This window comes from Hemicordylus capensis, chromosome 3, assembly GCF_027244095.1.
Source record: "Hemicordylus capensis ecotype Gifberg chromosome 3, rHemCap1.1.pri, whole genome shotgun sequence".
NCBI classification, from domain to species: domain Eukaryota; kingdom Metazoa; phylum Chordata; class Lepidosauria; order Squamata; family Cordylidae; genus Hemicordylus; species Hemicordylus capensis.
The window spans coordinates 116,046,996-116,063,031 of record NC_069659.1 but is presented as its reverse complement, the minus strand read 5'-3'; the positions used below and the strand labels follow the sequence as shown (position 1 = coordinate 116,063,031).

Sequence of the window (16,036 nt, the reverse complement as noted above, 5' to 3'; positions counted from 1 at the left end):
CATCATAGATTATCCCATATCATAAGCAGAGAGCAGATTCAAGCGAGGTGTGTCAAATGAGCAGTATCTGCAGAATAATAAAGGAGCTTTACTAAGTGACTGTACTTTTCCATTCACTTGGATATATTTATAAGATACGTCTATCAAGAAGACATTTCTGTCCAGTAATGCAAATGTTTGTAGTGCTTGCCTGTTCTAGGAAAGGTTTGAAACACAATATTTATAATTGTATACCTGGGGCTGTCTTCCATCGTGTTCTAGTCTTTCCAGGTAAATGGCAACCTGGAAAAAGACATTTGTCACTGTATCAACTTTGTGTGTGTGTGTGCGTGCGTTTTAGTGCCACATGCTAAAATCTCATATTCTCTCTTTCTCTCTCTCTCTCTCCCCCTCCCTCCCTCCCTCCCCGCCTCATATTATGAATGAATTGAGACTAAGCCATGCCTTCTCCAAGGGGACCAGTGTCTGAATATTTAAAAAGAGCAGGAGGGAGTCCTTGAGCTGGATATTAATTGCTGATAACATTGGATTGTCAGTTTCTTGAGAGATCATTCATTAGTGTGTCCTATGGAAAACAATTGCTGTGCTTATTAGCTCACGTAGCTTGGTCTGAGGCTGGGTTAATCATTATGCTAAGTATCCTATAGAGCTCAGGGACTTTGCCAAATGAGGCTCCTCCTGTGGGGTAATTATTTGACACTGTCACTGTGTGACTGGCATATTCCTCTCTATCTGTTTGCATATTCCTCTCTCTCTCTTTGCCTCTTTATGGATGTGTATCTATGTGTGTGTACGATGATAGAGAACAGAGTGAAATGGGTCAAAGCATATAGTGTTGTACCACTGATCCAAAATGTTCCTCTGATTATGTCCACCATATTCTCTCATACCTAAAGTTCACCTCCCTTTCCCCCCTACTATATTGGCAAGTGGCAAAACTGGGGGACAGATTACAGAAATTACTTGGACAGGTCCAAAAAACTCTACAACATTTCTCAACCTCATTTCTCAGCTCCCATTTCCCCCCAGTATCCCCCTTGCAATGACAATACCTCGTAACTAGGGCTGCCACCAATTCCTACAGAGGCATGGTGTAAAAGGAAAGGAAAGGAAAGGTGCCTCTTTGTCCTGCTAACTGAGCAAAGAGGCATCTTTTTAAAGTGGTGATTCTCTTTATTTAGCAGGGGAAGAGCAACTGGCCCTATCCATCCCCAGCTCAGCATCCCTCCAGTGGCTGTAGCTGTGTGTGTATCTTACGTTTCTTTTTTGGATTGCGAGCCCTTTGGGGACAGGGAGCCATTTTGTTTGTTTGTTTGTTTATATCTAGGTAAACTGCTTTTGGAACTTCTCCTGAAAAGTGGTATATAAATATTCATCGTATATGTATGGATATTCGGAAAGGAGAGGAAAGATTACAGTATAGCCTCTGCCATCCCTGCAACTTTACAAGAATGTCTCCCCCACCCCTCAATCAGCCTGTTTAATCCCCAAACAACTCAGCACCCTCAAGTGTCCCTGAAATAGCTTTAAGGATAATTTTCAGATCACCTATCATGTAGAGCCAGATGGGTGGCACAATTTTGGCCCTCCTGCAGATGTTGGACTACAACTCCCATGATCCCTGACTATTGACCATTGTGGCTGGGGATTAAGTTGTAGTCCAATGACAACTGAAGGGCTGAAGTTGTGCAGCCCCAATATAGAGTGAATACTAGATCCTTTCCTCTGGCCCCGGCTTGGTTATTACTAAAGATTCTGTTCAGATAGGCTTTTGTTCCATGTGAAAATATATGGGTTCATGATAAATCATATTTATTAATAGCCTTTCATGATTCCTGATGTTCATAGGGATATTCTGGGGTTTGTGGATCCTTTGAGATTCATAACTCATGTTTGTCATGTCTAAGATTCTAGATTGTTTATCCTTGTAAGGCAGTACTGGGAGTTGCAACATGTGAGAGGTCAGAAAAAATAGGATTTTCTACATTTTATTCTACACTCAGTTATGGCCTTCCATCGAGATGTGTGCAAACAGACTATGTTCCTAAACATATTTTGGAAGTGAATCTTATTGATCAGTTGCCACTTTAATGGAATTTAACCAGCCATCAATTTTGCAGGCACCTTAATAAAATCTGCAAATAGAAATAGAGGACAGGACCAGAAATATAACCATAAATGTCTTTCAGTACAATCAGAAAGGATACATGAGAAAGTTTAATGTGCATTTTAGTGACTCAAGAATAAAGACTATACTTTGTTAAAGGTTTATCTTAATGGGTTTTGCTAGTCTGTGCAAGGCTTCTGAAAGCTACAATTCTCTATCCATAAGCATCTCCCTACTTATAGCATCCTTACTTGCACATCCTCATGCATTACTGAATATACTTGGTGTTTTGTGAACTAATGGGTTGCTATAGTAATGTCTTGTCTTGACCAAGGTTACTAGAAACCCGCTCACTTAAACCTTTACACTCGGGTGTGATTCACCTGATTGTTTTCTCCTCTCCACAAACTGATTTTGGCAATCGGTGTGGATTTTGCCCTAGGGCAACTGCAACAATCATTCTAGTGTGGGAAGAAAGGGTTGAAGGGAGAGTCAGGCCAAATTATATTATTGTGAAATAATGAAAAGACAAGCACAGTGGGTCTTGTTGACTCACATGTGGGTATTTGTCAGCTGAGAATAAGCTGACAGTCATATCCTGCCAACAGTGCTGGGTGTTCTTTAGAAGTTGTATGCATTCCCAAAATTCCATTCTCCCTCAAAGCTGGCATTACAGTAAAAGCTGGTGTGTGTGCATGTATGAGCATATAAAATTAGGAATTTAAAGAAACCCCACCCAAAATGTTAATTTAACTGATGTAATATTTTCCAGACACCTGACTAGATTGAGGGTGGGAGGGGATGAACATATATTTATGGTAAAATGCTGAGCAGGTTTGCCTAAGAAACTAGGTAGGAAGATTGTCAAAGTCATGTTTTTTTATGAATACTTTTTCTAACTATGAACAGGGAGGGAATTTCCAAAAACAAACTCTTCCATCAGAATCCCTTTCAGCTTGGATGTTCTGGATTATACACACACACACACACACACACACACACACACACACACACACACACACGACAGATAATCTAACTATTCAGATTAATGTGCCATTAGATGAATATGGAACCTGCCGTACATTCACAGGGAAAAAATAGATGGTCGCACCCTACACTTCAACAGGAAGTCCCTGCCTCAGGTGTTCCACTGAGTCAGAGTCAGCCAGTGTCTAATGATTAATTCTAGTCTGAGGAAGAGTCCTTTCCAAGACATTTTGAGGAAATCCTCTGCTCCTGGCTCTTTTTCTGAGGCAAGAAACTAGAACCAACAGTCCAGTCATCAACAGTTGCCCAGATCCCTCTGAACTCCTGGCAGAGAGGACAGGGGCTGTAGATGGAGATGGCACAATACTAGTTTCCATGCTAAGGTACTTTCTTCCTTAAGTTCTTGCTCAAAGCTAATGTTGGGGCTTGAGCACTCTGGTCAACCCAGATCTGCAACAATCATGAGAAAAGAGAGAGTAATGTGTGTGTGCACATGCGCACTTACACATACGCATGCACATGCCTGTGTCTGATTTAAGCAGCAATAGGTAAAGGGAATGGGTAAGGTAGGGAGTGCAGAATCTTCCACTTACATGTAGTTTATCTTTTGTACTGCAGCTAAAACCAATCTAACAAGTGAGCTAAGAGGAACATTCACTCCTTTTGGATAGCAACAAGGAGTGTCAAGTTATTTTTATTTATCTGTGTAATAGTAGTCCATGGTTTCTTTCATCATACAGGGTGTGGGGCTGAGGGTAAAGCTCTGGGCAGAGGAGGTGGTGAGGAGTGCTGGACTCCAGTGGGAACAAAACAAATAGCCAAATCTTTCTTTTTACTGTTGCTTCTGACTGTTGAATTTGCTAACATCAAATAACACCAACTTTTGATGCTAGCAAATGCAATGCCCTGAGCCTATGCTCTTGTGTAGGGAGAAGGAACTGCTTAGTGATGTGGTATAAGGACATATGTCGCTGTTACCACACACAGAGAGTGCCTGCAGTCTCATATACAGTAGCATGTGGCTTTTCCCAGGTAAGGCTGAGAGAGATTCCTGCCTGCAACCTTGGAGAAGCCGCTGCCAGTCTTGTGCAGACAATATGGAGCTAGATAGACCAATGGTCTGACTCAGTATATGGCAGCTTCCTATGTTCCATGCGAAATGGTGGGAGCCCAACCATTATGGCTTGTACAAAAACAGTTCTGATAACTAATGCAAACCCACCATCCACACTTCCCCCCCCCCACCTTGTGAGACCTCCTTCAAAGAGGAGCGGGACCCTACTGTGACCCCCAGCATAGACTGGGGCCTCAAAAAGTCACCCCCCCCCCCGAGTGTCAGCAGCTGAGGTTGCCCTGCAGATGACCTCCTGATCAAGGAGACTGAGATATTAAGGGCCCAGGCACCCCCGTCTGGGCCCTCATGTTTGCAAAGGAAGACCAGTAGCCATTTTAGAAGAAACAATACTGAAGAAGAAACCACACAGCCCTTCCTTTATTGAACTCCACCTCTCTTAAACATTCAGCCTTTAACCCTTGAAGTGGTATACACTGTTCTGCCACAGGCCTCATTTAAAATATATCTATACAGCCCAAAACTTGCATCTCTGGGATCTTTACAATTAAAATCATTTAAAACATTAAATCAATTAACAATTAAAATCATTTAAAAGATTAAACACATTTAAAACCCAGTATTAAAATTATTTAAAACTATAAATCTAATTAAAAGCCTAGGTGAATAAATGTGTCTTCAGTGCCTTTTAAAAAGTTGCCAGAGATGGATGGGGAGGCTCTTATTTCAACAGGGAGCACATTCCAAAGTCCAGGGGCTGCAATGGAGAAGGCTCGCTCCCGAGTAGCTGCCAGATGAGTTGGCGGCAGCCACAGGCGAACCTCTGCAAATGATCTTAGCAGGCAGTGAGGCTCATGGTGAAGATATTGAAGCTATTCAGACGAGCAGAAAATAGGGTTACCTTCTGAAAGCAGATAGAACCCTATTTTTACCTCATAGCAAACAGACGGGTACATGCTGCAGACCCGGCAGGGAGTGTGAGCGACACCCGATTAAGTTTTTAAGGTTCACCAGCCACAAGTAGCATTGTTGGTCCTCCAACCCCACCCATGGCAACAGCAGCTCCGTGAGTGGACAGAGCAAGCACATGGCCAAAGGAGACCACTCAGAGGGTTCCAAGCTTCAGTCCCACTTTGCTGCTCCCTGATTGGTAGCCTCAGTTAACCCTTTCCTGGCAACTGCAGCACTGTCAAAGGCACTGAACTCCGTCCCCATGCCCAAAATTCCCTGCTCACAACAAGGCAGGAGAGAGAAGAGAGCAGTTGCAGCTGCCAGCAAAGGAAAAGCCAACATGAACACACACAAACCTCAACACACACCCCAGATCCAGGAGGGACACAGCAGATGCCCCCTGGAGCAGTTGCCAGATGCCGGTGAGAGCAGCTGCCAGATGCCCCACAACTAGCCCAGGCACTAAGCTGGTGGCAAGTGCAATGAGATGTGTCTCCTACCACTCCTGTCCAGTTGCCCCCCCCCCATCACTGTGGAAGGGTAGACAAGCAGGCAATGGGGATTGTGCACCTGCCCTCCTTGCCACATGTGCCACCACCCCCTTCACTCATGCTGTGGCAGCCCCCATTGCCCCATCCCACCGTACAACAGCATGGTTGGAAGGCAGAAGGGGGAACCTGCCCCTCACCCTCACCCTCCCCACAGCTGTGGCCTCCGTGGCACCCCCCCATCCCACTTATAGTGTGTGTAGAAGGTAAGAACCCCCCTTGCCCCCCCACTGCCACCGTAGTTAAGTGGCGACTGTGCCCTCCCATCAATCTGCCACTGCCACTCCCTGCCAGCCTCCCAAATAACAAGGAAGTCAATCTGCAACCCATTTTGGTCCTCTGCACGTGCACAGAGGCCACTCACGTTACCAGGCGAGTGAGTGTAGGATCTGCTCTGCCCGCTGCTGAGCCCCCTGAAGCCGCCGCAAGCACCCCCGCCACCGTTGCCATTGCCGCCATGAGGCTAAAACACTGTGCATGTACCTCAGTGACCATGTGCGGACTCTCTCCCCCCCACCCGCCCAGCCATCCCTCTTGGTGTGCAGGACTCATGTCACACCAGAGCAGGCACATGCACTCTACACATGCAAGCACATACATATTGGGGTTGCCAACATTTCATTGCCAGAATGAGGGACACATGTTTGGGGCTGGGGCCTTGGGGAGAGGGCTGAGAGGGGACAAGAGAGTGAACAAGTGGGTGGGGAAGGGGCGTGAAAGCATGCAAGTGGCAGGGAGGGGGCGAACAAGCGGACGGGCAAGTGAGTGAGCAGGCAAGTGAGCAAGCAGTTCCTCCACACTCACATCACCTTATCAGTGGTGCCCCTTGCCACCCATCTATGGGTGGGGATTCTCTTGGGGATTCTCTTTCTTCCCAGGGATCTTGCACCAGGACTGCACCTCCTCCCTTGAGAAGAAGCAGCCTTATCTCTCCACAAAGCTCACCCTGTCATGCCATCCTGCAACACCCTGTGGTCATGTCTATCCCCCTACCAAAGGACCCGAGGTTTCACTGTCCAGACACCTCATATTTTCTCTCCTCTCAGGCATGGGTGCCCATTGGGCAGGCTAACACAAATAAGGGGGACTATGTTCCAAGAAGTTGGACCCAGCATCTTTCCTCGAAGGGGAAATTTACATGGATTACAGTGTTTCAGAGCGTGTGCAGACAGCAGTGCCTGAAGCCAAACATCTGCATGGCTGCTGCCTTGAGCTCCTGTGCCTTTTTGTGCCAAAATATCACCCACAGGCAAGGAACACTCTTTGCTGTGTGCACTGGCCCTGCTACCTCTGGGAGGGGAGCACTGGTGGGTCCCCGCTAATGGAAGCCGTTCTCCCCATGGCAGCTGCTCTTTCCTTTGATGCTGCCGCCCTGCTACAGGCTTCTTCTTACCATATAGTAGACAAGCATGCACTCCCTCCCCCACCCACAGGCACCAGCCCCATCACCTGTGCAGTTTCCACCTGGAAAGGGCAAGGGATGGGTTCTGTTGACCTTGCCTTGGCGGTCGGCGGTGGGGAAGCATCTCCTCTGAGATGTTGGGAAGCATCTCCTCTGAAGGAGATGTTGGGAAGCATCTCCTCTGAAGGAGATGTTGGGAAGCATCTCCTCTGAGGCAGCAGATGGAAGGAGGAACCAGCAGAGCCCAGAGCGGTGTACTACATACTCAAGTTCCTCCTCACAACAACCATATGAAGTAGGTTAAGCTGAGAGAGAAGTGACTGGCCCAGAGTCACCCAGCAAGTCTCACGGCTGAATGGGGATTTGAACTCGGGTCTCCGCGGTCCTAGTCCAGCACTCTAACCATGACACCACGCTGCAGGCAAGGGCACCTGCAGGCAAGGGCAGGGACACTCCTGCTCTTGTCCAGTGACTTGCAGGGGACAGGAAGGAGCACAAAAATCCCCATTCAGCCATGAGACTTGCTGGGTGACTCTGGGCCAGTCACTTCACTCTCAGCCTGACCTACTTCACAGGGTTGTTGTGAAGAGGAATTTGAGTATGTAGTACACTGCTCTGGGCCCCTTGGAGGAAGAGAGGGATATTCTATATTATTAATTCTTCAAGATGGGCCCTGCGCCCTGGGGGGCGGCTGGAAAGCAGTTTGACAGTTGGATCAGGGGTGCTGTGAAGCAGCAGGGAGCTCGGAGGCTGGGGGCAGCTTCAGGAGCTGGACAGTTGGCTCTGGGGGCTGTGGGTGGCAGACGGTTGGCTGAGCTGCACCATGAAGCATCAGGGAGCTCAGAGGCTGTCAGGCGAGCAGGTGACAGTCCCTGGCAGTGGCAGGGGGAAGCAAGGACTGTGAGACAGAGATAGAAAGACGGAGGACAGAGAGCGCGCGAGAGAGACTTGTGGGAGGGAGGGAGCGAGTGAGAGACTTGTGGGGGCGGCGAGAGTGGGCAAGAGAGTTGCGGGGTGGCCGAGAGAGAGTGAGAGCATTGTGGGGGTGGCGAGAGCGAGAGAGAGAGTTGCAGGTGGTGGCGAGAGTGGGCAAGAGAGTTGCGGGGGCAGCAAGAGCAGGCAAGAGGGTTGCGGGGGTGGTGAGAGCGAGCAAGAGTGTTGTGGGGGCAGCGAGAGCGAGCGAGAGCATTGTGGGAGTGGCGAAAGCTAGTTGGGGGGCAGCGAGAGCAAGCAAGAGAGTTGTGGGGGTGGGATGCCACAGGCTCAGTGCAAGACTGCACAGATGCTCTGTGCAGGGTCAGCTAAGCTGGAAGGACCAATGGTCTGAATCAGTGGAAGGCAGCTTCCTATGTTCATATTTTCCCTTGGGCTCATTTGCAAGGTGCCTGCCACTTTAAGGAAGCTCAGTACTGTTTGCTGGACAGGCTTTCCCCAAGCAAACTTCTGCTGCTTTGCAGCCCACTCTGGTACGCAGGCTCTATGGTAGCTCTGAATAGGCAGCCTTCCGCAGCGTTCCGTGGCTTCACATACGTACTGGGAGGGGGTAAGCAACCTCCCCTGCTTGGTAAACCTGGTTTTAGAGGAGGGGCTGGGAACTGGGTGACCCTCTTTTGACAGAGCCCTGTTTGAGAGCTTGCCGAGGTTTCACACGGGAGTGCTAACCCCGCCTTCAGACCTCAAGCCCTGTTTTTGCTGGTCGTGAGAATACCTTCATTCTCTTAAATACCCAGGGCCTAAGCTGTTTAGGGCTTTATAGGTAATGACCAGCACCTTGTATTTTGCCTGAAAATGTATCGGTAGCCAGTGCACTCCTTCAAGACAGGATTAATATGGTCTCTCCTAGATGACCCAGAGACCAACCTGGCTGCTGCGTTCTGAATCAACTGCAGTTTCCAGACTACGTACCAAGATAGCCCCACATAGAGTGCATTGCAGTAATCCAGCCCAGAGGTTACCAGCAGATATACCACTGTTTTGAGGTTGTTCATCTCAAGAAATGGACGCAGCTGGTGTATCAGCCGAAGCTGATAAAAAGCACCTCTGGCCATCAACTCAACCTGGGACACCAGGGAGAGGTTCATATCCAGAAGCACCCCCAGACTGCATACCTGTTCCTTCTGGGGGAGCGTGACCCAATCCAGAACCAGCAGATCAAAATCATTTCCCAAGTTTCGCTCACACACAATAAGTACCTCCATCTTCTCTGGATTCAGCCTCAGTTTGTTATCCCTCATCCAGCCCATTACTGCCTCCAGGCAGGCACTTAGGGAGGTTATGCCTTCTCCTGATGATGTTGACATGGAGAAATAGATTTTGACATGGATAAATAGCCCATTACAACTGGGCTTCAGGAGCAATGGTGATGACAGATTCATGTAGAGGCCCAGCATCTGGGACACAGCACCCATTTGGTCACCAGAGGCTTCTATTCCATCAGTCCCACTTGGAGGAGGGGGAGGCAGCAACTGCAAGCTCCTGCTCTGGATCAGGACCCAACTGAGATCCAGGAAGGGGTGGAGCACTCGGCTGCATTCAAAAACCCTCCAGTTTTTCCCTGTGAATGTGGCAGCAATGTTGGGGAGCTCACTTGCCTAGCCTTCCAAGCAACCTGCTCCTGCTAAGCTGGCACTGCTGGACAGCTGCTCTGCTGATCCAGGGCTCCTGGCTGAATTCCTGAACCTGGCCTGAACCTCTTGTACAGTTCCCCAGCTGATCTAGAGATCTTGTTTTTCACATCCTCCTGCACCCCTCTGGTAAATGGAAATGGGCAACGGTTCACAACTCAGTTTTAATTATGAAGCCTATCCTGATACATGGGGAGTTTCTGAAGCGGTTCACTGAAGGGCAATGCACTCTGCATTAACTCATGAACACTTTGCTCTGACTGCATATGTTCCAGCACTGAGCATTGTTGTTGCTACTGATTTTACATTTTTGCTGTTCAAAACAATCTCTTAAAAGAAGGCAGAACTATGAAAATTGCTGGCCTTTTTCTATGATCCCAAGAAAATGCAGCTGCCACAAATAAAAATGGAATACAGTGGGGAGAGTTTCTGCTATTTTGCCACAGAGTGAATGCAATGTCTGGAAGGTGTTTTGAGGTTGATTATGTCCCATCTCTTAACCTAAGCACTGGCTGGATCATGAAGAGCCAGTGAGAGGAATGCCTGCCCCCAAAGCAACCACAGAGGCAGCTATGACCACATTTCCTCTCCACTTAAAACTGCCTTATGAAAAAGAGAGGTCTTCTGTACCTTTAAGAGAAGCACAGAAGAGGGAATTTCAACAGGAGCAGGCTTTCTTTCCCCTGCATAGAAAGCAGCACCTGCTGAAATTCCCTCTTCTGTGCATCTCTTAAAGGTATAGGAGACCTGACCTCTTTTCTATATGGCAGCCCTATCCACTGCACCTTGGAGCTGCGGGTATGTGGCTGGGTGTGTGTGAGCTGAATAGTCAAGGTTATTCTAAGCATTGTTTCCTACTCCACAAACAGTGGGTGCAGCCTTTCCCTGTCATGAACATCCTCTTACACCAGAATTTTCTAACAGGAAGGAAGGAAGGAAGGATGGAAGGAAAACGAGAAAAAGACAGGGAGAGAGGGAAGGAATGAGAAAGACAAAGACAGAGGAGAAACAAGGAAAAAAAGAGGTACCTTGCAAAGAATGGGAGAGAGTAAGAGAAGGCCTGTATAAGAATATAAGAACAGCCCTGCTGGATCAGGCCCAAGGCCCATCTAGTCCAGCATCCTGTTTCGCACAGTAGCCCACCAGATGCCGCTGGAAGCCACAGACAGGAGTTGAGGGCATGCCCTCTCTCCTGCTGTTACTCCCCTGCAACTGGTACTCAGAGGCACCCTGCCCTTGAGGCTGGAGGTGGCCCACTTCCCTCTGACTAGTAGCCATTGATAGACCTCTCCTCCATGAAGTCATCCAAACCCCTCTTAAAGCCATCCAGGTTTTTGGCTGTCACCACATCCTGTGGCAGAGAGTTCCACAAGTGGATCACGCGTTGTGTGAAAAAGTACTTCCGTTTGTTGGTCCTAGACCTCCTGGCAATCAATTTCATGGAGTGACCCTTGGTTCTAGTGTTGTGTGAGAGGGAAAAGAATCTCTCTCTCCCCACTTTCTCCACACCATGCATGATTTTATAGACCTTTATCATGTCTCCTCGCAGTCGTCCTTTTTCTAAACTGAAAAGCCCTAGGTGTTGTAGTCTTGCCTCATAAGAAAGGTGCTCTAGGCCCCTGATCATCTTGCTTGCCCTCTTCTGTACCTTCTCCAGTTCAACAATATCCTTTTTAAGATGTGGTGACCAGAATTGTACGCAGTACTCCAAGTGTGGTCGCACCATAGTTAAAGGTATAAGGCCATTATAATGTTAGCTGTTTTATTTTCAATCCCCTTTCTAATGATCCCTAGCATGGAATTTGCCTTTTTCACAGCTGCCACACATAGAGTCGATACTTTCAACGAGCTGTCCACCACAACCCCAAGATCCCTCTCCTGGTCCGTCAGCGACAGCTCAGATCCCATCAGCATATACTTGAAGTTGGGTTTTTTCGTCCCAATGTGCATCACTTTACACTTGCTAACATTGAACCGCATTTGCCATTTTGTCGCCCACTCCCACAGTTTGGAGAGATCCTTTTGGAGCTGCTCACAATCCGTTTTGGATTTCACTACCCGGAAGAGTTGGGTATCATCTGCAAATTTGGCCACCTCGCTGCTTAGCCCTGCTTCTAGATCATTTATGAATAAATTAAAAAGCACCAGTCCCAGTACAGATCCCTGGGGGACCCCACTTCTTACTTCCCTCCATTGTGAAAACTCTCCATTTATCCCTACCCTCTGTTTCCTGTCTTTCAACCAGTTAGCAATCCACACATGTACTTGTCCCTTTATCCCATGACAGCTGTTTCCTCAGGAGTCTTTGATGAGGAACTTTGTCAAAAGCTTTGTCAAAACTTTGTCAAAAGCAAAAAGTATAAAGTAATGAAGACTGAAAGCAAACAGGAGGCATCTTTAGTTCTCCCCCTCCCCCTTTCCTTTTTTCCTCTGTTCTTTTAAAGAAACAACCTACTTCCTGATTAAACTCCATAGGCCCAACTGCACAAACCTTTAATTTCCATTGCACTGGGTTGGGATTTTTTTATTTTTTATTTTGCAATGCACAGAATGTGAACAATTGCATATTAGCATAAACCTTTTGTGCAGAGTGCTGTCATGGAGACCTTCAGTGTTTTGGTGCCTTCTGTAATGCAGGGTGTCAGTGGTGAGTGACCTCATGATTTCTGTCAGCTTCGGCTGATTCGACAGCTGGGTCCATTCCTTGAGGAGGATGACCTTGAAACAGTGGTGCACCAGCTGGTAACCTCCCGGCTTGACTATTGTAATGCGCTCTACATGGGGCTGCCTTTGAACGTAGTTCGGAAACTAGATTGGTCTCTGGGGTAACCCGGAGAGACCATATTACGCCTGTTTTGAAACAGTTACACTGGCTGCCGATATGTTTCCAGGCAAAATACAAAGTGTTGGTGATTACCTGCCCTGAACGGCTTAGGTCCAAGTTACCTTAGAGAGAGCCTTCTTCTGCGCGATCCCCACTGCACATTAAGGTCATCTGAGGAGGTTCGTCTCCAGTTGCCACCGGCTCGTCTGGTGGCGGCTCGGAGGCAGGCCTTCTCTGTGGCTGCTCTGGAGCTGTGGAATGCGCTCCCTGCGGAAATCCGTAATTTGAGTTCCCTGTTGGCCTTCAGGAGGGCCCTTAAAACGTATTTTTTTGGCCTGGATTTTCAGGGTTTTTAAATTTTAAATTTTAACTTGATTTAGGGGTTTTAATTACTTAACTCCCCCCCCCTTGGCCTTGTGCAGAGGGGAGGGAGTTTGTCCCAGCCTTCTCTGCACGAGGCCCAAGAAGGGTTCCGATTGGCCCTTTTGGTCAAGGGGCGGGGTTTCAGCCAGGATCGGCCGATCCCCGCCCCATTCTCTTTTCAGTTGGGGCCAGGCAGTCACAGGAGAAGGAGCTCTTTCCTCCCTCCCTCCCTCCCCGGTACAGAGTGGGTCTAGTGACTGGTCACCTGAAGGGGCCGAGTAGGGATTTTTTGCTCCCAACGCATTGGCCACTGTTGGGGTTTTTTTTTGCCTACTCCGTTCTGTGTTCTGGGTGCATAGTTAGAGTTAGGTTGGCCACAATGGCAGTAACAGTGCGGGCGGCGTGGTAATTTGAGGGTTAGAATATCTGTGGGCACCCTTGGATATGTAAAAGGGTGATTGGTTAATCGCTCCTTTGTGGCCTGTGCGGCATGGGGAAAATGATTGCCATGAAACCTGCTTCAGGACTTCTCCAACCTTTGGGCTGCGCGGTCCGGGGTGGACGAATGCCTAGAAATATCCAGATCCTCTCTTACAGAAGGGGGGGTTGGCTTTGAAGGAATTGAGTGGGGCGTACCTGCCCATTCCCGAGCCAGGGTGTGTCGCCCAGTAGGGTGATGGGTAGGACTTCAGAGTTCTGACCTGCTTCTATTGGCCCGCACTGTTCTCTAAGGGTGATTAATCACCTGGTGTTCCAGTCTGCCATGCCTGTGTAATAGTTAATAAAGTTGTGGCCCTTTTCATCCATATAAAGTCTACGTGTCTTCTTGAGCTGGGGTCTGGGGACAATGTTTAATTCTTGTTTTAAAATGTTTTAAAATTGTTAATTGTTGTATTATTGTTTTTAATTTGTTTTAGTTTTTCATTGTTTTACAAGTTTGTTTTAATTGTAAACCGCCCTGAGCCATTTTTGGAAGGGCGGTATATAAATCAAATAAAAAATAAATAAATAAATAAATAAATAAATAATAATGATTGGTGAACAGCCACAGAGCTGCCGTGAATGCCGTGGTAGTTGCTTTTGATTTTCCCAATACTATTCTTGTGTGTGTGAATTTCCAGCTGACAGGGCATAGGAGATTATGCCTATGTAACTGCAGCATAGTCACTATACCCAGATCATAGGATGGGCTGCCCTGCTGGAAGCTAAGCATATTTTCTAAGGAGTAAAATCTAAAGAAACTCAGTGGGGTTTACTACTGAATCAACAGCTGTGTGTCAGCTTTAAAGAATTTCCCCTGCTTGTATTATACCTTACAGATAACCTGTTGCTTTTTGATGCTTCGTATTTCCTTCTCAGTGGTTCAGTTGGGGGAATGGTGGAAATCAGTACAGTACAATTGGCAACTGAGTGGAAGCAGGTGAATGAGGGCAGCTGGATGTGTTGTATCATGAGAACAATATTTATCTTTCTAAATCAATAAATGTCACAGAGACAGAGCGAGCACAGATCCACAGTTGTTTTTGTGCAGACATTATTTGTTATATTCATATACTGCCTGATATATACATCTCTAGGCAATGTACACAATACAAATTACAAAAGAAGATAAAACAAACAAAAGATTTTCACAGAATGAAAACAATTCAGAGTGGAACAATTAGAATAATTTTACAGGATAAAAATTTAATTTTAATTAAAAGCCTGAGAGAACCGGTGTGTCTTAAGGATCTTTTTAAAAGCAATCAGAGATAGAGAAGCGGGTTCCCCCAGGGTTCTGTACTGGGACCAGTGCTCTTTAACTTCATAAATGATCTAGAAGTTGGGGTAAGCAGCGAGGTGGCCATATCTTCAGATGACACTAAACTATTTAAGGTAGTGAAATCTGCAACAGATTGTAATGAGCTCCAAAAGGATCTCTCCAAACTGGTAAATGTGGTTCAATGTAAGAAACTGTAAAGTGATGCATATTGAGTTAAAAAAAACCCAACCCCACGTATACACTCTTGGGATCTGAACTGTCAGTGACTGACCAGGAGAGAGATCTTGGGTTCATGGTCAGCAGCTCATTGGAAGTGTCAACTTGGTGTGCGGCAGCTGTGAAAAAGACAAATCCAAGCTAGGGACTATTCGGAAGGGGATTGAAAATAAAAATGCTAGCATTATAGTGAACTTGTACAGACCTATGGTGCAGCCACATTTAGAGTATTGCGTACTGTTCTGGTCACCATATCTTAAGGATTTTGTAGAACTGGAAAAGGTGCAGAAGAGCGCAACCAAGATGATCAGGGGTCTGGAGCACCTTCCTTATGAGGCAAGGCTACAGCATCTGGGGCTCTTTAGTTTGGAAAAGAGGCAACAACGGGGAGACATGATCGAGGTGTATAAAATTATGCATATAGTAGAGCATAATAGTAATAATCGTATGTGCTTTATTGACTACAGAAAAATCTTAAATTGCATTGACCATGTCAAGTTGTGGAATATCCTTAGGACAACAGGCATCCCAGAACATCTCATTGTTCTCATGAGAAACCTATACACAGGATAGGAAGCCACAGTCCAGATGGAACATGGTGAAACAGATTGGTTCCAGCTTGGCAAAGGAGTAAGACAAGGCTGTATACTTTCTCCTTCTTTATTCAATTTATATGCTGAACATATACTGAGAAAAGCTGGATTGGAAGAAGATAAGCGTGGTTTTAAAGTTGGAGGAAGAAACATCAATAATCTGTGCTACGCTGATGACACTTCTCTGATAGCTGAGAATGAGGATGGTCTGTAGTAATGAAAGTCAAGGAGCACAGTGAAAAAATGAGACTGCGACTAAATGTCAAGAAGACTAAACTAATGACAACGGGTACAGAAACCAGCCTCAGAATTGATAATGAAGACATTAAAGTGGTGAATAGCTTATGCCTTTTAGGATTGACCATCAACAATAAAGGATCCAGCAGTTAAGAAATATGCCTCAGACTAGCACTTGGTAGGGTTGCAATGAAAGCCTTGGAAAGGATATTTAGACGCCATGACATGTCTAACAAAGATTAGAATCGTTTGGACAACGCTTTTTCCCTTGACACTCTATGGATGCAAAAGCTGGACTTTGAAGAAACAAGATAGAAAAAGTACTGATGCTTTTGAACTTGGGTGCTGGA

General features: G+C 46.7%; 1 protein-coding gene across 1 annotated transcript in view; it reads left to right on the top strand.

Moving 5' to 3' along the window:
- GRPR (gastrin releasing peptide receptor) overlaps positions 1–16,036 on the top strand; it is a 64,566-nt gene that overhangs the window by 28,946 nt on the left and 19,584 nt on the right. The window lies entirely within an intron of this gene.